The sequence below is a fragment of the Pholcus phalangioides genome, unplaced genomic scaffold (genome assembly GCF_987345545.1).
Source record: "Pholcus phalangioides strain wild (caught in Gottingen) unplaced genomic scaffold, Ppha-v1.0 ptg000008l_1, whole genome shotgun sequence".
Classification (NCBI taxonomy): domain Eukaryota; kingdom Metazoa; phylum Arthropoda; class Arachnida; order Araneae; family Pholcidae; genus Pholcus; species Pholcus phalangioides.
Genome location: NW_028301601.1, coordinates 48355190 through 48377438, shown reverse-complemented (window position 1 = coordinate 48377438; position 22249 = coordinate 48355190). Strand labels below are relative to the sequence as shown.

The window sequence follows — 22249 nt, the reverse complement described above, 5'->3', positions numbered from 1 at the left end:
AAGATTGAAGACCCTTGATGTAAGCTTTCGACAGCCATTTGGTTGAAACCTGAACACTTCATTAGAATCTCAAGAAGAATAAATATGTAAGCGTTTGATCCCAATTCCTTGTTTTCGACAGTTCACCAATAGGCCCTTATGTCTATAGAACCAATACCAGACACCCTTGGCACTAAGCAATACTATTCAAATTAATGCAATCCATATTAATAATTTTTTTTAAATTTTTCGTCGTTATTTCAAATTTTTCTTCCCGTGCTGGAAATACCGTCCAACGAAAGTTTACAGTGAAAAATAATCAAATTATTTTTTTATCTCTTCTGTTTATTTTTCCGTCCACACTTTCAAAAATAGCGATGGCGTTTTTCCAGCGGATCAACGGTGATCCACTTCCAGATGTGTTGAATGCGGAGGGGGCACAACCTCTTTTTTTTCAGTTGTCTGAGGCAAATGGATATGAGAGATGACTAGTGTTCTTGGGCAACAAATTGATATAACGTGTGGTAGAGAAGCTTTTTGCGAAGTGCCGTCATAGGCACATCCAGGCACTGCTTGAAGGTTTCTGAGTCCATCAGGGGGATGCAAATAACTTTCCATATCATTACCAAGAAAGTGCACTTCATGGAGCCAATGACGCTGCTGATATGGCACCACTGCATTTGGAGGAATCAATTTTGCGGGCTAAATTAGGCGCATGGGTCGCATGTTGTTTCATCTATGCTGGGGGAGGGAGGCGTTGGTAAGACTCCGGTAAAAAGTTTTCCTCCTCAAAAACATATCCGTGAATAAGTCACACTCTTCCTCTGACTGTAAGAAGTAATTTTTCAACACAATTACTCGGCTCATCCGCGAGTAGTATACAGGGTATCCTGTAAGTGCTAATGCGGCCATTACATCATCAATCGTCCGTTTTGGAGGTATGATTCCAATTTAAAAATGTCCAAAAGGCGTTCAAAAACTGAACAGAACACAACACTGGTCTGCAGCTATTGGGCAAATTATCTACAAACATTTTAAACCCCCTTCTCAGGGGTATATGAATTACGTGTAGGGTTACCATACGCTCTGTATTCTTTTCTCTCTCCCGATTTTTTTACTGAGATGTCCCGGTTTTTGGACGTATTTCCAACGAAGCCAATTTGACTTTACATTCTTCGTTTATTTTTTAAATCAACGAATTTTTTAATCTTCACAACTCAGGAATGACATTACGATAATTACTACTACAAACAAGAATATTCTCACACATTTGACCTTTTTTTTTCTTTCTTTTTGATTCACTGCAATTTGAAGCGGAAATTGATCTACGTGATTGGCGACTTTTCTTTGATGTTAACATGAGTTGGTGACTTTGCTCACTTTTGGCATTATTTTTGGCGATAATTGGCAACGTTCCGTATTTTCACGTATTTCGAACCTGAATTTCCCATATTTTTCCTCGAGCGAATATGGTCAGCCTGGTTATGTGGGGTCGTAGTGGGGTCGTGTTCGTGAAAATTAACAGTATCAATGTTGTTGAGTGTGCAGTCAGTGGTGCCATCTATATTTCAAATTATGAGTAGAGTTGCAAAAAATTATGTTAATTCTCGTATAAACTATCGTTTTTTTTTCTTTCGGTAATAACTAGCAAAAACAAAATTGCTGCGGCACTAGAACTGAAAATGCTTGCAACTAAGACATCTGGTTAATAAGAAAGCAATTAATATAGAGAAAAATACATATAAAATTTAATGTTATATTCTCTATCAATTCTCTCGAGAAAGACAGAAAGGATGATAACAATGCATTAACGATCTATGTCAATTACCAGTTATAATAATCCCATTAGCGATTATCTCCGCTGATAATAACAATATCAATTTAAAAGATATAATAGTTCCTTAATGTCGTTACGAGGTGGAATCCATATTTCTCGTAATTAAATTCGATCAATTATTCATCGAGACAGAAACGGAATAAGTCCGGGGATAATTCGGATTATGGAATTATATTCTTTCCTTATCGAAAAAAAAAAAATTGTGTATACTTAACAGAAAAATAAAGAAATACTAAATTATAATGATGGTAATAGTCTCTCTTATAGTTTTCATCCGGAGCACGATTTTTTTGTTTATTCAACATTATATCATTCTGAAAAATAATAGAATAAAAAGCGGCCATAGACTTTTGTCAGACAAAAGAAGTCATTTGGCACGTATCCAAGTTTTGCATGCCATACAAATTTTGAGAAGTTCTTTATGGAGGCCATTTCGAAATTTTCGAAAGAAAATGGTTTTCCTCTAAAAAAAAAATTCTATGTATATATTTTTTTTTCTGTTTATAATCGAATTTATTTTTATACGTGAATTTTTATATTGGATGAAATGATAGATAAGACTATAAGAGAACATTTTTATAGTTATATGAAGCCATGAATTTTCTATATAAAATATTTTGATATAATATATTTGCAATTTAGACCGATAATAGATTTTTATTGATGTTATGGTCATGAGTTTATATGGATTTAGATTCCATATGAATTTCCTATTCCTTAGATGTTTTTTCGTGGGGGAAAATTAATTTTTTTCGTCTGGATTTCGATTTTTATGGATATTTGGAAAATGTGGAGACGTAATCTAATTTTTGCTTCACGTCTATCTGCGATAATTGTAGGTATATTTTATGATTTTATAGATATGTCTGAAAAATATGAGCAGTGGCCGGGCAATCTGCGAAATTTTCTGGCTTCAGACATATCCCATGATAAAGAGTGGATTGCAAGAAAAAAAACAAAACAATATTCAAATACAAAGGCAATAATGACTAAAATATCCAACGAGATGTCTGAAAAAAATTTCCTTAAACAGATTGTCAGAGGTTGCCAATAAGTCAAAGATACATTTTATTTTCTGGAAATTATGCTGAGGTGAACTCAGAAAGAAAAGTCATCCTGTCTCCACCGGGACTCGAACCCAGGCCCTCTTGCATACCGGGCAAGTTGGGTTGTCAAAATACGATGGACTGGACTATCCCGCCTAATGAGGCGGAATGGCAGACCGGAGTTCTACAAATGTTCACTTCTCTCTTCTGTTCCCACCCCCATTATCATCAAAAACACCTTATTTATATTACAACAATTTCCCATTCACATTTTGTAACCTGTAAGCACAGACGAGTACTTAATATTTGTTATGTACTGAAAGGGGTCATTCAAGTATTACGTCAGCGTCGTGGGGGGGGGGGTTGGATTTGCTGGCTTTTGATGACAAGGGGGGGAGGGGGTTTTGAAGGTTGCTTGCATCATCAACCATCCCTTTTGAAGATATAAATATTCTAAGTAAGTGACGAAATTTTGCTGACAAGGGGGAGGGGGGGAAGGAGGTCAGTGTTTTTCTGACTTTTGCTGAAGAAGGGGGAGGGAGTTAAAAATGGCTAAAAATCTGCTGACGTAATACTTGAATGGCCCCAAATGTACGTTTTAAACATTTATAATAGAATTAATTGGCCAAGAACAATAATATTGGATACATTTTAGGCTTAATTCTTTTATGCCAATCTTGATTGCAAGAAGCATAAAATCATGCACAGCATGACCACGTATCATACGCTTTTAACCCTTTCGCTTACATGCGATTGCAAGACATTCGTATGATCTCTATATGACGAATCGGGGATAAATATGGTAACCTTCTCCAAACCTAACCGCACGTTAGGAAAAGTAAAAAAAAGAAGAGAGAAAGAAAGAAAAAAAAGCGAGAAAGAATAAAACAGTACAATAGTTAAGATAGTAAGTATAAAGTATAAAGTAGATTTCTGTTTTCATCCTCTCACTCTACTTATTCTCTTTCACTGCTACATATATGTAGTGGAAGAGATATATCATATGTGGAAAAGAAATCGCTATCAGGGTGTATAAAAACGTAGAAAAAAAATATAGTGTTACAGCAAAGCATTTCGATGATGAGGAGAGAGGAAAGAAAACAGAGAACTTGTTTTAATTTATTCCACTAGCGTTTGGACGTAATATTGGGTTTTAGATCATAAAATGGTTAAATAAACAAAGCATTAACGTAAAACGAAAAAGTTTAATTCTTGCAAGTTCTTATAATAATTATGATAATTATTATAATAACTACAGCTCAGTTAACTGATCAGATGGAAGAGAGTTTCAAACAGAGAGTTTCAATGACGTACTTAATTCTTCGTTGATAAATGATAGCGCAAACGTCAATAGGTAGACGCAAAATGAAAGAGTCACAACTCGGAGTTTTTAGTGTTTTGAAATCCGTGATGTGGATCACTGCTTTTCATATTTTAAGCCGGTTTTTCCTAGGAGTAAAATCTCTGCGCCGTGTGCAGCGTGAAAACGCTGATTGGTTAAAAACCAAAAATTCAGGGGTTTTTTTCCGACCAATCAGCGTTTTCACTCTGCGCGCAGCAGAAACCTGCTCCTGGGGGAAAACCCGGCTTTAGCCTTCTTCCGCGAAGCAATGCCCCTCCACTTACGCTCTAACTCCTACCCAAAAACCGGCCTGGCTTTTTGGTGTGGCTAGCACAGCGCCAGAAATTTTAATGGTCGGTTTTGCGTAACCACACCCCGGAACAGGTTTTTTTCCAGCCTTGTAATCACGGAGAATTATTATGTATTAATTGTTAACTAGGCGGGACAGTACGGAGACCGCAGGATCGAGAATCTACTGTATATCCAAAATGCAACATCCTAAAATAATAGCAATTACCCCCTAATAATTATGGCAAAATATAATACACTAAATATATGGTTGCCTAAACAAAGTTTGAACAGCCTCTCAATTTATTCCAACATGAATCAATAATTCGGAGAAATTATTTTTTCATCAGATATAAATTTTCATAAGTCCTGATTGCTTCCAATAAACGTCAAATTTTTTCAATTAAAAATCAATACCCCCCCCCCCCCCCATGAGAACTTGGGAATCACTGGTGTAGGCAGCGGTGCGCAGTCCACTCACCTCAACCCTAGTTCATCGGCATTACCGATTTATTTATGGAGTGTCAGTGGAGTTACCGTGAGAGAGAGATATGATATGGATATATACGGTATTGTATAGGGGGGAATTTTTTTTTTCGACTCTCTTTGTGTTCATGATAATAAATTGCAGCAATGCTGGCCCTGATAAAGAAAAGGTCAAATTCCTGTAATTAATTAATATTATCTCATTGTCACCGCCACTCTTCAGCTCATCATGGGCTTTCAATCAATAACGAAGAATTGTGACTTCATTGTAGATACCCATAGTTAACACTCACAGCTTGTTGAAGATATATTGTGTGACGGAGTATGAACTTCGTGGAAATCTGCCATGTCATGATAGATGACGGAAGTTTATGAAGTTCATTGAATGTTTATGAAAGAGAATCACAGTCCAGGGATTTCAAAGACGATCTGAGCTTGTAAATCAAGGCAGTTGGATCTGAATCTCATCCCTATGTACACAAGAATCAATGTTTTTAACAATTTAATAGTCAAATACTTATCACAAAACATGAACTTTTATGGTTTTCGCACCGATGCTGAAATATTGCAATCGGATTTCGAAATATCAAGGTCTCTTCTGTATAAGTGATCTCTCCCTCCTTCCCGGAAGAATTTCACAAGCACCTAAGTGCAGCATGTTTCACAATTCGACAACTCACACCCTTTCGTACGATACCAGTACTATATGCCTTGTACAGGGCGTCCCATAAATACGTAAGCAGTTAAAAAAATTTTAACAATAAAGAAATTAGTATATAGCGAAACCTCGCTACAACGATAATCGATATAACGATTAATACCTCTACAACGATATTTTTTCAAATCTTGTTAGGAATTAACTATAGTCTAATGACATTTCTCGATGCAACGATTCTACTACGATGAGTACCTCTATAAGGATACTTTTTTTGAGATATTTTAAAACCACTACACAGCGGTACCTTCGTTATATTTCGCTCAAATTCAAGGCGATTTTGGGCGAACAATTTCAAATTCGTCACTTGTTTTCATTCTTACTAGAGCGTCTAATAGCATCGGTGTTTTGCACCACATGAATCATTGAGAATGTTGATAAAACTGTTGATATTGCCACTTTCTCTGTAAGACATGAAAGTGCAATGAGGTAAAGTTCTTTACAGGGGCAATGCATGATTCAATTTCATTCATCAACTACATAATTCATAGCAGTTTTTCATGAGCAAAGAAATACTTTAAAGCGCGTTTTCTGATGATGCTATCAACACAACGCAGATTAGAAAAAAATTCCAACAGCACAAAAATGGTATTACGTGATTACAATGTCGCCTCTCGGTATAACGATAATCCTTCAACAACGATATTTCTTTTTGGAAGGCAGAATATCATTATATCGAGATTTCACTATCTTTGAATGCAGTATGCAAAGGTGTCATCCTCACGAAGGGGAATTTTTTTTCTTACTGAATAAAAACATTTACTTGATTTTTGTTGATAGAGGGTGCTGCTAAGGTTAATAAGGTTAGCAATTAACAGCTCTTTCTGCATTTTCATGTTAGTGGCGCGAACATAAGGTTTTCATTCTGATGTTAAATGAAAGCCTTATATGCTTTATCCAATGCTGCTGGTGGAATTGTTGCACTTCAGCCACGAATCACCGGCTGAAGCTTCACGAACGTTTCAGACACAGAAAATATTAAAGAAAGATTCTCCCGTCTAATCAGTCCAGTCGGAATTTCGTGCAATGCCCTCTGTCGATAAAAATTTAATCTAGTTTTTTTTGGACGAAAAAGCGTCTCCCTTTCATGAGAATAACTTTTTCACTGAATGCATTCAAATATACCAATATCTTCAATTTTTACGATGTTTCTTAAAACTATATACGAACATATGGCACACATTACATAAAAATACTCCAATTACTACGGCTATACATAAACTTAATATACAAAATACAAATTCAGTTCAACAAGTTGGTGTCGGTGCTAACACGGAAAGTAAACACGAGAGACGAAGCATGTCATCATCTCGGCATTACACGCGCACGTTAAAGAAAACACGGTACATTTTATTTAAGGAGAAAGAAATGAAGAAACCGGAAAAACTTACCCTAAAGAACAAAACTCTTCCAAAAAATGATGTTTTTATGCATTTTACATATAAAGTAAGGTTTCTATATATATATTTTTTATGCATTACAATATTTCGTACCAGACCGTGCAAGTCGTGCTTTCGGATATAACATAGAAAAAGAAAAACTTCGAGTCTTGTTTATGTTTGCTTTAGAGTCTGCATCGTACCTAGAGATGTATTTTCTAGAACTTTCCGTGACTCGGCGATGTTATTTCAAGAGAATATTAAAAATGTAAAAACCTCTCACAGAAGAGGAGATATAAAATACTACGACCTACTGCACTTCTAATTTACCGACGTGGCTTTTTACTCGGGAATAAAATAAGGTTACATTAGAGCGTATTGGACTAGCAGAGAGAGAGAGAGAGAGAGTGGGGGAGGAAAAAAGAACATATTGATAGCATGAAAGTGGATGCAATAAAAACCTTTTAAAAGCTACCGAGATTTGCCCGGAGAAGTCAAGACCTTAGAAAAATGATACTTTTGCAAGAGAAAAATATCTAGCGGATCGGGATTTATACGCATTGCCAAGCATTTGAGGAAAGTCTGAAACACAGGAGAGTGAGTTTGAAACATTTTTTGCGGATGTATGCGGATGTGTTTTCTGATGAAGTATATTCAAATTCTTTTTATGACCATCTCTCCACAACTGCAATCTGCCGTCATTGATTGCCTTCATTGATCGTCTTAGTCAAACTGCATTTGTGAGAAATCAGCTTGACTGAGAACTCAGGCTTAACGCAGTGGCTCTCAACCTACACAGACAATTTTTAGGTCATTAGAGAAGTTTCCAGGGAGTCCGTGAGCTCGGGGGATGAACGAACTAATTCTGGGGTGGTCAACCCACGGCACGCGTACCACATGTTGCAGCATCACGAGATGCATTTTCAAAAAAAGTTTAAGTAATTCTTTCATTTTTTTCCAATTAAAGAAGTTTTCTACAACTTTTACACAATCCTTTTCTTTGGCCGGGATTACGCTATAAAAGTTTAATAAAAGATCTTTTACAAATCTTGAAAAAAAGAAAGAAACGAACCAATATATGGTGGATGATTACATCCGCTCGAATATAATCGATACGCTTATTGGATGAAGTTTTATAAAATAACTTTGAGATCAAACTTTTATAGTGTAATAATACCGGTTTTATGGATGACAAAACAGCCCAGACAGGACACCCTGTATAGTAAGGTGTTTACTATATATATTAATTATATACCTTCGCAGAGAGGGTTGCGTTATCACTAATTTAAACCGGAAAAGACAATTTTTGACAAAATTTCCAATTAGTGCTAAAAATCCTAACTGGTCCCTGCACACCTCAGTGAACAAAAAGAATGCATTTACTATAAGAGAGATACTAACCCCCGGCCCGGCAAACATAATTCGCCATAAGGGGTTCCCCGAAGGGAGCATTTATTTTCTTCAAAAAAAATAAAAAATAGAGAAAAATACGGGAAATTAGCATCTTAAATACAGCAAAATATGGGACATTCCAATTGTCGTTTGCTACGAAGCAAAATTACAAGGCCCGTCAATTAGGGGGGCAATGGGACCCCCCGGCTTTCGAAAATACACTAAAAATGGTATATATATATATATATATATATATACACATATTGAGTACGTGTGCTTTGCCCCCCCCCCCCCCATCCTGGAAAAAGTTGAAATGACGGCCCTGAGAGAGAAAATTACCAATAATTGATAAAATTGCTGAAAACCCACCAATCGGTGAGAAATGAAAGGCCACTGAGAACTCGCAGTGAACTAAAACTGCAGTTGATGTTGAACATGACCGATATATGAGATGAATAGTTTTATACCTAATTATCACAATAACTATCATGATGTAATTTATAGAATACGAAAATTATCTGCATTTCCGATTTTAGAAATAACAAAATGTTACCCACGGCTTCGCTCACGTGGATTTGGTAATCTGGATATTATTCGGCGGTGTGATATTTATCATCTATGGTTGCCGAAAACGATGCCGAAGGTGAGTAAAATTGTTTGTTATTGCTAAATATCGTCGAGAAAATGCCAGTTGCGGGAAATAAAGCTAGTGAACAGTAAGCTTGAGAGGGGGGAAGAAAAATCCCTCTTCATCGATCTGCTGAAATGTGCTAAAATATGAAAATGTGCCTCAAATTCTGAAAATTATGAAAAACGCATTAAAATTACTGAAAATTATGAAAAACGCATTAAAATTACTGAAAATTATGAAAAACGCATTAAAATTACTGAAAATTATGAAAAACGCATTGAAATTACTGAAAATCATGAAAAATATCTTAAAATTACTGAAACCATGAAAAACGCCTTAAAATTGCTGAAAATCATGAAAAAAAACGCCCTATCGCGTAAAAGTAGCGAAGCATACAAAAACATAAAAATATATGCAGCCGTAGAAATCACAAATCCTAGTAATTATTGAATACGTTGTAGGCCTGTTACTCTGTGTCGCGAGAATTTTTAAACGGGGGGTCACATTTCCGCCTTGAAGTTGGACACAGTGGTGGTCGGATGAAGTTTTCTACAACGCATGTCGTAAGTTGGTGGTCCCTTGGATTGTTTAAGGCATTTTACTGGTCCTTGGGTTCAGAAAAGTGAAGAAACGCTGCTTCAGGGCACCAGCAATATCAGTCGACGAATTGAATACTGTACTCGAATACGGTTTTCCGAAAGTAAAAGTTTTAAACTGAAATGGAAATACTTCGTTGTCGAAACTTTTTCTCGTGTCCCATCTATTTTTATCGCTGTTTATCTTGTCCACTGCCGTTACGTGGGGGAAAAACCCCAGTAGAAATGGGAGCGTTATGTTCAGTGGGGCAGTCCGTTCCGTTACAAAGATAAAATACCACATAAATATTTTTTAAATGGCGTAACTTGTAAATGGAAATTTTTTCTGCCCTCGGTAGGAAACTCTTTGAAGTACTTTCCTCATAAATATAGAGGTTTTTTTGTGTGTTTGCCATTCTTAAAATTTCAAAACAGAGTCACGTATGGAGTTTTCAACATGAATTTCGAGCTTTCAAAGATTTTTATATAAATTAAAATTCTATTCTACATTTTATACCAAATCAATTGTACAGTCCACTCTCCAAATTACGGTAATTTTTCTGCGTGGGTTTTGAGCTACCCGACAATATTTCCGAGTTGAAAATGTTGTGTGTGTGTGTGCCACAGAATGTTTAGGTGTTATATAAATTAATATTTATATAATTATATTATAAATTATTTGCTATTCTTTTGCTGCGAGACATTTTAGAAAATAAGTAATGTATGAAGGGTGTCCTGTGATGTGACCTTTATGTCATCAACTGTCCATCATAGAGGTATGGTTTCAATTTTAAAAATGCTCAAAAAGCGGTCAAATATTACCCTGTACAGGTTTTGGGTGCGAAAATACAGTTTGTCACAATAAAAAAAAACCTAAATCTTTATACCCTCCAACTTCCAATTGGAAAGTTGTTGGCCTGAAGGAGACGCAGGGCAACAACTTTCCCGTAAAAGTGATCCCGTGTTTGTAACTTCAATATTTGCTGAGATATTTTAATTCACAAATAGGAGAAAAGTTGGGGGAGGGCAGCACAAACTGACGGAAAACGCTCCTTTTCCTCATTTATGCTGTCCTTTCCCAAACGTTTCTCAGATTTTTGAATATCTCAGTGAACACTGTACTTGAAAACTTGGAATTTTTTTTGTTGGCATCAGCAGAGACCGGGCAACAACATTCTAAGTTAGGGGCAATATTGGAAGTCAGAGGACAGGGGGATCATATAAAAATTTAGGTTTTTTATTTTGTGACACACTCTATTTTTACTCTCAAACTTTTCACACGGTAATTTTTGAACGCCTTTTGAGCATTTTTTTAAATTGCAACCATACCTGTACGTTGGACAGCTGATGAGATGAAGTATATGAAGCAATCAACGTAGTAGATTCAAACAGCTGCGTTTTCTAAGACGTACCGCTGAGTGCGTGCTTTGAAATCAGACACGATTGCAGCGAGTTATTTGATATCATAACCTTGTCCTCAATGGCGATGCATGCATAACAAGAAATAAAATAAAAACTAGAATCCCTGTCATGCGTAGGGCAGGGCCGTAAACTAAGATAGCATTTTTGTGAATTGGGGAACGAACAGGATTTCGCAGCTCCTCCGCTCTGAAATTCGACGATTTGAAAGCGGTTTTTCGTCCTTTCCCAAAACTTGTCGTTCCCTGTGCGCTACCGAGTGCAGTTGAACCCTTTGCCCCTTCTAGTTCCAGCCCTGGCTTAGGGTACGCAAGTCACACACGTATTTCAAGGAGCACTCACGATTTCTAGGCGTTTCAATGGGTATGAAAGTGTCCCTGTGTAAATGCGTCAGATTTATGGGGCAGAGGCAGAAAGTGTCTTATTTATTTCTAAGTATACTCAAGTTTTGCACTCATTTCAAGAAGTATGCACGTTTCCTACGTGTGTTTCTACCAATTCGCAATCTTTCTGCGCATCTCTAAGAATACGTATTTCCTAAAAACACGCTTTCTGCACATTTAAAACAAAAAATATTAAGATTTTTCCTTCACAGAAGGTGCAGATAATCTTTGCATGTATTTCAAGAAGTACGCGCAGGCTTTCTACGTTTGTCAAGAAGTACGCATACTACCTACAAATCTCAAGAAGCATGCATGCCTTCTACATATTTCCAAGAATACGCAAGCTTTCTACGCATTTCAAGTGGACATACGCACCTCATAAGCATTTCTGAGGTAAGCAAGCATTGTACGCAACCCTGCTTACATTTCTATGGGTTCCTTGAATCATCGTCGTACGAGAACAACTGGTATAGAAACTTGGTGATGACGGCTGTGTGTCTTAGCACGTGCTGTTATTAAAACCAACGCCATCTCCACCAAATATCGCTAAAAGATCAACACAAGACCCACGAAAACTGCAAAACATATTTTATCTTCGTTTTCTTGCTGGTTATAAATCCCGACCTCGGAATTCTAGTCAGTTTTTCTCAAAGCAGCTGAACATCATTCGTCCCGTCTTAATAAAAGTTTAATATTCAGTTCGACGGAAAAACATTTACTTTGTAGTTGTTGTTTCAATATTTATATTAGATTCCTAGATTTATATATTAGAGTTCTTAGATAATACAAACACAGTTAGCAGCATAAACAACTGTTTCGATTTTCTTTTGCAAAATGTAAGCATGCATATTTAGCACATGCTATTTTTTCCAAAACAAGAGGTGAGATTCTTAATGACGTCGGGGGAAACCACGTTGTGATAAATATGTATTGTGAGCTTGTTACAGACTTGGATAAGAAACTGCCTTGTGATACTGATATAGTTCAAGAGAAATGAGTGGAGATGTTAGTACAAAAAAAATGAAATAACGAGAAGCTGTTAAAATGTAATAGATAGATAGATAGAACCGCTCACATCCCAGGACTGATGCAAAGCACCTAACTACCGTTACCTCAAAGGAGGCGGAGTTGTGTCGAAAAAATTTAGCAAAGATTTATAGTGGTGGCTCCTCTCTTGCTCCCAAGTATCGAATCACTCGCGTCGTTCTCCTCATGAAGACAGCCATCAACTCGATGCAACGTGCAAGCCATTTGACTAAAATGTATAGCTTTACCCAATGAGAAAAGGGAGAAAAATTGCACGTGCGCCCAGTGGCACATAAGGGCCGGAGACGGCAGCCTTTGATTTCAAAAGTGTGGAAAAGACTCGTGGGCAAATAAGAAAAAAAAGAAGTTGGCATGTTGTAGTGGGAGAGATTCGAGAATTGTCTAAATACACCAGCGTCTCCACTATGACGGTAAACGAAGAAACAAAGCCTCCTTCCACAGCACTGGTTCCTTTTTCTTTTACGGAATATGCAATACAAACACACAGAGCCTCCACTGCGACGGGAATAAACAAACAGAGCCTCTGTTGACAGCGCTGAGCATTCACATTTGAATTACTCATATATATTATTTGCATTACATAAAAATTTCCCTTTTTTATACTATTGGGAATGTGCATAAATATTACTATCAAGGTAATACATATTGGGAACAAATATTACCATGAGCTCATACAAATATTCAAGGTTACTGTAAATGTAATGCGTTGGTATGTAAGAAGTATACCTTGGTGTTGATCGGAATTATTGCCATATTTATGCACAGCTTTAGAGTGTGTGAGATGCTCATTGTTTTTATCACCTCTTTACATCTGGACAACACTCACGCATGTTCAAAACATTAGTATATCCCAGAAATTTACGAGCGCATTTCATGAAATGCTAAGGTTGGTAGGCTCAAATTTACAGTATGCTATTTCTATGGCAAATGAAATATTGTCATCTCCGTACAAGCCTTCTATCATGGAAATGCAGAGAACTTAATTAAAAATTACCTAGGAAAACGCGGATATTTTGGCAGCTCCACAGACCCGAAAGCTTTCCCTACCAGATTTTTCTGTTTCCATCATACCCAGTACATTATCTTCATATATCAAACGCAGAATGTTTAAAGTGAAGGGTAAAGAAGAAGAAGAAAAAAAAACGCAATGTTTCCATATTTTCCAGGAAAAAACAACAGAACGTTCTATACTTGTATTTACTTCCAACATCTGGAGTGCAAAATAAATAAATAAGAAATAGCGGCAAAATAAACAGCAAGACCAGACGGTGAACGGATTGTGAGTCCAACCAGAAAAAAACAAAAATTTCTGTTCGGAAAATTCTGGAAAATGTGTTTGTTTCTTCCCCCACTTCTTTATTTTATTTTGTTTATTTCTAAGAATTTTTGGTAAATCTCGACGTCTTTGTTTTTTGCTCTTCAACGGGTGAAAACTAAAGAACCGAGATTGATGTTGTGAAAACAAAAGAGGAAAACAAAAATACTTTACACTTTTTTCGTTCGATTCCCAGGGAAAAAATCCCCGGATTCTTGAAGGCAAAAAAAAAAAATATATATATATATATAAATGGGTCCGTACAGAAATGCGTTGTTTTCGGTTGCTCGGTTCCGAAACATTTTCCCGCACTTCACGAGTAACAATACGAGAACCGTTCCCTTTATTCTGGTCCGACTGTACATTTCACTCGCCTAGACAGCACCAGCAGCGAGAAGGAACGCAGATGTATACAGTATACATTTTATACGGGTGAAAGAGCGGGAGAAACAGATAGCATCCTGAGAATAGTATGGGAATACATACGCATTTCCAGAGTAAAGTAGTACTTGACCCTCTTTTTTTTATTTTTATGTACGAACAGCAACGTGGCAATTTGAAGGCGACAAAATGCAAAGTTATTTTACCGTAAGAAATACCTTTGTGTACAGTTTTGCAGAAGGAAAAACAGTCCAGATGAAACAAAAGGGTTTTTTTTTTTCTTTTCCTACGGAATAAAAATTTCTAGTGTTCCCTATCTTGGGAGAAAGTCGCATTATTGCCGTGTTTGTACTGCGTTGTTTCTGGAGTCGGAAAATAAAATAAATTGTTTGGATTATATTGTGAAATTTCAATTAAAATATGTGTAAATAATATCAGAATAAAAATTGGGAAATTGAGATAGAGGAGAGACAATTTTATATCCGTCAATAGGTAATTAAGGTAAAAATTGATAAAATTTTATCCATCTAAATTCAGTGTATTAGGTCACGTACTTCGTGGCCCGCGGATAAGTCTGGTAGAACGGCCATAAAAAATTGTGCCGCGGGACCAGCAAACCAACTTTAATTCAGTTCAGTTCAGTTCAGTTCAGTGTATTCATCTGGTAGTATTTAAATGAAGTTTCATCTAGTAAATCGATGATTGAAATTCTTGTTTTCTGCTGCTGCTTTTCAGAATCCGTAATTTCGGCACTTCACGTTTTTCTGTATCTAGCAATACGAGGACCGTTTTATTTTATCAATTTTGTTGCACTACGATCATTTTCTGTCCACGAGAGCTAATTAGCCCGGGACCTACAATTTATTGCCGATTCCGAACGGCAGTCTTTTTTTATATGCTCACTCAGAGGTTGCTGCGCTCACCCCTTGGTGTGGAACTCTTTGCGGTAGCAAACTTTTTATGTGGTCATGCCACCGTTTCTGTTGTACCCCCTGTGTGAGGAAAGGGGTCATTCAAGTATTATGTCAGCATCGAGGGGGGGGGTTCAGATTTCCTGACTGTTGATGACAAGGGGGGTTTGAAGTTGAAGGTTTCTTACGTCATCAACCACCCCTTTTTGAAGATATGAAATATTCTAAGCTGCTGACGAAATTTTGCTAACAGGAGGGAGGGGTTCAGTGTTTTGCTGACTTTTGCTGTCGGGGGGGGGGGGTTAAAAATGGCTGAAAATCTGCTTACGTAATACTTGAATGGCCCCAAAGATTTTGGCAAGGACGAACCAGGGTTATCGCACTCGCGACAGTTCTAAACATACTTTAGTCCTTCAGGCGAGTATCTTATCGAAATGGGCTACCGCCCCCCAGAACCGTTTCCTTTTCTGTTTGTACTTACTTACAAGCGGAAACGGCGACCCAGTCCATATTCCATGGAATTTCTTACTGATCGATCTCCGCCGGCGCATATCGAAAACCAAAATTGTAGGACATAGAGAATATAAAAACTGCGATACATAAGAAAAGGTGCAACTGTGTGCCAAAGGAAGGGACACAAAATTAGTGGCTAGGAGAAGTGTATACATACTAGTCCGTTGCATTCCAAAAATCTTATGATAAACAATTTTACATGATGGGTGAATAAACCGTCCAACTACTTGCAATAAATATGTAAAGAGCTATAGGAAGCATTACGCACTTCCTGGTTGTGAATAATCACAGAGATATAAGCGGGGTGTGACTATAGTGGCCGCTTGATGCAGTTACTGGAGATGCGCGAGTCTCAAAACCACACAACGTGAGTAAACAGAGAAACGGGTTTAAGTTTAAGAATGAGAAAATACATCGAAAATGTTCTAAGGAAGTTCTGCAGATTTCTTACAATATGTCTTTGATATTCAGTCTGTACATTTCACTCGCCGAGATAGCACCAACAAACGAGAAAGAGCGCACATGTATACAATATAAATTTTGCTCAGGTCAAAGAGCGAACGAGAGATATAGAGAGAGATAGCATCCTGAACAGTATGGGTATACGTACCTATTTCCAGAGAAGAGTAGTACTTGGTCCCTATTTTTATTTTAAGTGCGAGTATATAGCAATGTGACAATTCGGTTCTTTCTAAAGAACAAACATTCCCCCCCATCTTGATAGAAAGTCGTATTATTGCAGTGTGCATACGGTTGTTCACATGGAGAGTGTAAAAAATAAAAAAATTCTAAATGGATTATTCTAAAACTTAACTTAAAATGTTTAAATTGAGGTGTAAAAGACAGTTTCATAACCGTTTATTCATAATTGTTGGAAAAAATTATAAATGCAAATTTCATCCGCCAGGATATTTAACAACTTTTAATTGATGAAAAATATTTATCAAAAGAAATTCATCCGATAGTATTTGGCTGAAATTTCGTCGAGATGTCGATGATCAAAATTATTGATTTTCGCCGCTGCTTTCCAGAATTCGTCATTTCAGCATTTCAGGAGTAACAATACGCGAGAACTGTTCCCTTTATTCTAGTTCCCTACTGTACATTTCTCACCGAGGCAACACCAGAAACGAGAAGGAATGCATAAAGTATTTTTTTTTTCGAGGGAGAGAGCGATATAGACATAGATCCCGAATATTATGGGTATACAAACGTATTTCCTAAATAAAAAAGTAGTACTTTGTCCCTCCCCTTTTATTAGTATATGTACGAGAAACAATGAGGATGTGGCAATTCGAAGGTGATAAAATTCAAAGTTATCTTACCGGAAGAAATACAGTTTTGTACAATTCCCTACAGGAACGAAAAAAGAAAAAGATAAAAGAAAGGATTCTTCCTAACGAACAAAAATTTCTAGCATCCCCCCCCCCCCATCTTGAGAGAAAGTCGTATCGTTGCCGTCTGAACATGGTTGCTTCACGAGGAGAGTCAGAAAATAACGAAAAGCCTATGGATGATTCCGAAATTTAAATTCAAATGCGAACAAATATGATTAAAAATAGGGATATTGAAGTATGATTGGGCTGACCATATTCGCTCGAGAAAAATCCGGGAAATTCATCTTCGAAATACGGCAAAATACGAGAAATTGCAAATTATCGCCAAAAATGATGTCAAAAGTGAGCAAAGTTGCCAACTGATGCTCAAATCAAAGAAAAGTCACCAATTTTAGCACGAGTTAGCGACTTTGCTCACTTTTGGCAATAATTAGTAATGTCCTGTATTTTCCCGCATTTTAAAACTCAATTTCCCGTATTTTTCTCGAAAAATATGGTCAACCCAGTTATACCTAAAGAGGAGCGTTGTTCGCTGACATTTATTTATTTATTAAAAATACAACGCTACAGGTTTAAACCCAATTACAGCTTGCAGTAAAAATAAAAATTAGCACAGTATGGAAAAAACGACATGTTGAAATGGACACAAAAGACAAATAAAAAGTATCAAAAATTACGCAAAATACAAAAATTCTATACAAAGATATATACAACGCAATCACAGCAAAAATCTTCTGAAGTCGGTAACAGACGAATGAAAAATACCCAGATGTCGGGGAAGCTGATTATAAAATTCTGAAAATCTGTTTACAGCACAGTAATTACCAATATTAGTATTGAATGATTTGACGGCAAATAAGCAATTAGATCTTGTATTGTGGCACTTAATATCGAAACAGATTTCGTTAAGAATGGGTATGCAATGAATTTGGTTAGTCAACAGTTTCTTAAACAAAAAATAACGAGCAAATAATCTCTGTGTTTTTGTAGACTAATGACATTGAAACTGTTTCGTAGATGAGTGGCAGAAAAAATATTGTTGTAAGGAGACCATGTTTTTTGAAATATAAATACCTTAGAAAACTGTTTTGAATAATTTCAAGACTCATAATATGGCAAGGGTGAAAAACATTTTAAGGAAAGGATAAACATTTAAGAATTACACATAATCAGGGCCGCAACTAGGGGGGGCCGAAGGAGGGTCTCGTGCCCGAGGGGGCGCAAATTTCATTTTGAAACCTCTCCTTCAACATTACAAGGGGGCGTCAAAATGCGCGCTTGCCCCGGGTGACCAAGCATCTACACTCATGTCCATAAATTAAGGATAATGCCAGCTCCGGCAAATAAAGGTTCAGAAACAAAACAAACGTTACTTATTCATAAAGCCCATTTATTAATCAAAAGATAAAGAACAAAAACGGTGGTGTATGTATGATACCATTCATAAAAACTACGATATTTGCTCCCTGGAGCAATTGTAAAAAATATCTCCTTTACAAAAACTTACTATTACATGGTTGGTATGATGGTTAATACATTGCATGTCTCCCATGCGATGACATACAGTCCGTACAACGCCTAGGCATGCTGAGTATCAAATTATCCATCTGATCTTAGGGGAAGATCATTCCACTCAGCAAGCAATGCTCTCCGAAGTTCCGGTACACATGTAGGAGGTGGTTAACGGGCTGCAACTCGTCGGCCAAGCATGTCCCACACATGCTCTATCGGATTCAAGTCAGGTGAGAATGCTGGCCATTCCACACGGGTTATATCCTCAGATTCAAGGCATTCGTTTACGATGTTTGCTCGGTAAGGACGGGCGTTGTAATCCATAAACACAAATTCTGCGCCCATGGCACCCCTAAATAAACGTACATGTTGTTCCAGAATGATGTCCCGATAAATTTGGGCTTTCATGGTTCCGGTTCGAACATGCAGATCTGTTCTGTAACCCAGTATAATTCCATCCCAAACGAGCAATGCTGCACCACCGTAACGGTGTCGTTCAATGATGTTGTCTTGGTGGTAACGGGTACCTGGCGTTCTCCATATGAAAGTCCGACGTGAATCAGACTGCAAGCTAAACCTGGACTCGTCGGAAAACATCACACAAGCCCACTGTGACGATGTCCACATTGCATGTTCTCTACTCCAGGCTAATCGCTGCCGACAGTGAGTTGCCGTGAGCGGAACACATCTGACAGACCTGCGAGCATATAGACCAATATCTCCCAAACGTCTGTACACGGTTTGCCTTGAAACTGTGGTACCCGTGGCTGCAGATAGCTGACGAGACAGGTCGGATGCTGTGCTCCGTCTGCTTCTTTTGGCAGTTACTGCCAAATACCGGACTTCATTCGGCGTTGTAACTCGGGGGCGACCTGTACTGTAACGTCTACTGACATTTCCGTTATCTTGGAATCGTTGCCAAAGCCTTGAGATGACACTAAGGGCAATTCCAAGTTCCTCGGATACTTCCATCTGAGTACGCCCACATTCCAGGCGGCCGATAATTCTACCACGTAAAAAATCATCCACATGCGTCCTCTGCGTCATAACTATTCGCTTATGGCACTGAGCGCCTTACAGAACTCTTGTGAACAATTTCACTTCTTTGCCACCATTCCTTATATACCTCCCTCTTACACTCTCGTCATTGTGACGTATTATCGGCATCATCTGGTGGTTTCCTGAAATTTTCATATCATTCTTGCAGATGTGTGTGATAATTCTACAGGTGAAATTTTTACTTTAGATTTTTTGATTTCCGTGTGATTCTGAATTATCTTTAATTTATGGACATGAGTGTAGTTGCTGTCCTGCACATAATTTTAACATCACTATTATTTCAAATTATAGCCTATTATCAAAATTAAAAGTGAAAGCTGAACAAAATTTATAGATGCAGTTCCGTACAGAGATAATCCTTCGCCATTGCGACACACGTGTAGATTAGCCGCTTATTACTGTTTCTTCTTTTTTATCGCCTATCGCATTTTCTTTTTTTTTTGTACGCGCACACTCGTTTTTGCACGCGGCGCGTTTTCAGTCATAAATCGGTGGACCGCCACACACCTATATAAGGGCCAAAGACAGCCATTTGACTGCTTCTTATTTTTAGTACAATATACTTAATCACAATAATTTTTACAATAAAACGTAAGAAGCATTGTCTCACATTTTGATAATTTTGAGAAAAATATACCCTTTCTTAAGTATAAAGGGTGTCCATGAAATGACTATCCGACTTTAAATATTAAAATATAGAAGACAACTGTTGAGAGAGAGAGATGGTTTACCGTGAGAAAAGATAGATAAGCACTTACATCGCATCGTGCATTGCTCTATTTTGTTAATGTGTACCTTTTTGTATGCGTATCACGTTCATTTCTATGCAGACTGTTTAGTTGTTCGCGCGCCCGATGGATAACACATAATATGTCATTGCGAATTTTCCCGTAGAAGGAAAAACTAGCAACTTCCAAAATTTGATTCCACAAATTAATTTATAAAAAGTAGAGTAATATCTAAGAGAAATAAATCTTTTTCGTTCTTTTCCCATCAGTGTTATCTAAATTTAAATTAATAACTTTCGGAGTCTCTTAATTTCTCTTTCGGGTGGATGTAGTAGAAAATCATGATCTTCATTGTCGGAGCAAGGAGCAGAACATACGGGAATATGATGCATTTATCTAGCTTTTTCTTGGATATTTATTTATTTATACCAAATAAATTCACACACAGGACTCTGCAGGAGGGAAAAAAAATTGCCGTAAGGAAAGTCATGTCTTTGTTTCATTGTTTAGATCACCCATCATATGGAATGAGATATAGGCTTATAGTACTGCTAGAATAAATTTTTTCCCCTCTGTATATTCTATTTATTTATACTATATATCTCCTCGATACGAATGATTCGTATTCTGGATTTACTCATCCATTCATTCAGTACAAGAAAAATGTATTCTAAGTGAAATGATAAAATAGCGCACGTTCCAGTGATCTATAAATGTGTTATAAATTGTTTCGTAGAAATATTTTTTATCGTATCAACAAAAACATTACATCCATCAATTTTTTAATTCAAAAAATGTATATATTAACTAAAAAAAAATCTCTACGATGTATTCAGTAAGATAATTCTGTGTCTCTTAAGCATGGCTTTTGCCGTGGTGTAGTTATTCGATTTGGAATGTTTCAGACCAGCGGTGGCCAACTTCTTTGTGTTCGGGTGTCAACATAACGTTCAGCTACAGTATCGCGTGCGACATTATAGTTTCCCCTCCGTTGTATAAGCCGCACCAGTGAAATGACGCAAGAAAGTCGCAAATTTGTATACGCCATAAGTAATATGGTGACACACGAGCAAATAAGTTGATAAACTTTCACCCTGTGCATTATACTCCTCCATTTTTACATAAACTACTTTACCGCACACCGACTTCGGTCATATATCGCCAAACGGCAATTCGAATCAGTGGAGTTGGGTAAGAAATGAAGGCGCCATCTATCAATGGTTGTTCCAGGGTCGGTGAGCAAAGAACTTGCTTCTGGCGTTCTTGTACGAATTCAAAACCGTAGACCTTGACGGGAGGCTTCATAGTGGAGAACGAACATCTTATTACTGCGCTACTCGGACTTTATTTTTCATAAACTTGCGCTTATCCATTGTTTATCTGATTGAGTTCTGAGCCAGATGTGATTCGTCAAGAACGCAAATTTCCTCAGTCGATTACTCTATCTAATACATTTATAGCTTCAATTTTATAAACATTTTTTTTTTCAAAAAAAAAAAATTCCGAGAATTATTTTTCCTTAACCTTGATTTGACACTGTTACGAGGATTGCACTATTAAGGATTGTTACGAGAAATAAAGTGAGTGGAGAGCACCGAGCGGCTTCATAATCGTCAGTTTTAGAGCGGCAAAAAAAAAAATTTCCTGTTGTGAGTGACATCTAATCGTTAGAAGAAAAAAAAAACTACATAGTTAGCAACAAATATTGGCTGTGGAGATAATACTGACGTCGCAGTTCGCAAAAATGTGGTAAATTTGCCGGCCTGGAGTGTCCAGGATATCTTGTTCAGAACGAATAGGGTGAAAGGTTTTCATAAAGGTCAGTGAAATTTTCACTCATTTCTTCCTTATTCCCCTTTACGATAAGGAACGTAATATTGAGTCCAAATGCCAGTGGAGTAAATTAAGTACAAGTACGAATTTTACAGTGACAAAAAACTAATTGCCTAACAAGTTGACTCGAAAAAAATGTAA

At 37.1% G+C, this 22249-nt stretch overlaps 1 protein-coding gene across 3 annotated transcripts in view; it reads right to left on the bottom strand.

Moving 5' to 3' along the window:
* LOC149084428 (uncharacterized) overlaps positions 1-22249 on the bottom strand; it is a 410069-nt gene that overhangs the window by 281392 nt on the left and 106428 nt on the right. The gene's annotated exons all lie outside the window — the stretch shown is intronic.